The sequence below is a fragment of the Anarrhichthys ocellatus genome, unplaced genomic scaffold (assembly GCF_004355925.1).
Source record: "Anarrhichthys ocellatus isolate YVR2014 unplaced genomic scaffold, GSC_Weel_1.0 scaffold8, whole genome shotgun sequence".
Taxonomy (NCBI): Eukaryota; Metazoa; Chordata; class Actinopteri; order Perciformes; family Anarhichadidae; genus Anarrhichthys; species Anarrhichthys ocellatus.
This window is the reverse complement of record NW_022280038.1, coordinates 7,732,857-7,734,046: the sequence shown is the minus strand read 5'-3', so window position 1 is coordinate 7,734,046 and position 1,190 is coordinate 7,732,857. Positions and strand designations below refer to the sequence as shown.

General features: G+C 37.0%; 1 protein-coding gene across 2 annotated transcripts in view; it reads right to left on the bottom strand.

Annotated features, from left to right (window-relative positions):
- The window catches only part of slc6a5 (solute carrier family 6 member 5), a 24,078-nt gene that overhangs the window by 18,156 nt on the left and 4,732 nt on the right, over nt 1-1,190 (bottom strand). The window lies entirely within an intron of this gene.

Here is a 1,190-nt window from a genome sequence, read left to right as displayed (position 1 = left end):
TATATATATATATATATATATATATATATATATATATATATATATATTTGTATATCTTACATTCTTTATATCCTGCTTTTAAGGCATTTTAATGCAGAACACATGTAATTGCACTGAGAATGTATTTGTCTAAATTGACGACAAAAAAAACAACTGCATATTATCTTTTACAAAGCAATGACTTAAACACTCAGAGGCAGAGAAAGACAGAGTTTTCTGTAACTAAATGGGGTTGAAATAATAAAGAAAATATGAAAATATAGCTTTAAAAAAATCCGACTTCATAGCCGTCTTTTTTGACACAAAAATGGGAAAAATAAAAACTAAGTAAACATAGTATTTCTATTATTTTTGCAGGGCTGTTGTATGAGATTGTAAAGATGTTCATATATTTCTGTCCACCCCCACTACATGATATATGCAATATATAATATATGATGTGGACGTATTAATGCACCACGTCTTGCATGGGTACTTCATCAATCATATCCATTAAACGGATCTATATTATTGCTAATATTTCTCCTTCATAATATATTTTCCTCCATGAGGGTGAGAGAGCGGCAGAGCGACCACAGCGCTGAACGGGCGGCCTGTACTTCGTGTAGCGGCCAGCAGGGGTCAGTCTCGGGGCTCACTGCAGCACTGCAGCAGCTCAGACTGTACAGTAAATTTGTCAAGCAAGCAGTTTTTTGTGCTGAATTCACAGAATCGCTCAGAGCAGATATTACACGAAAAGAACGGAATTTCGATATTTATTCGACGCGGATCGACATCAAAGCCCTGCCCGCACATGTTACTCACAGTGAGACCATGATTTTATAAAAATAAATTTTTTTTTAAAAAGCTGAAAGACAGACTGTTTCAGCTGCACTGCAGATTTAAAGGGTAAAATATCAAAAAAGAAGAATCGAAACTGTATAAAATGTTTTCTAAGTTTAATCTGCCACACAGGGGGGCTCCTTAAATATGATTGGCCTGCATCATTCAAAATAAAAGACGTGCTCTGGTTTCAAAGTGTTTTTTAGGAGTGAAAACACCGCAGAGATCACAGGTCAGGATTCATTATACTGCAGGACACCTCAGCTGAGGGAGTCATGACGCATTGCGCATTGTGGAGAGAGAGAGGTGCTTTTGGTGTGTGTGTGTGTGTGTGTGTGTGTGTGTGTGTGTGTGTGTGTGTGTGTGTG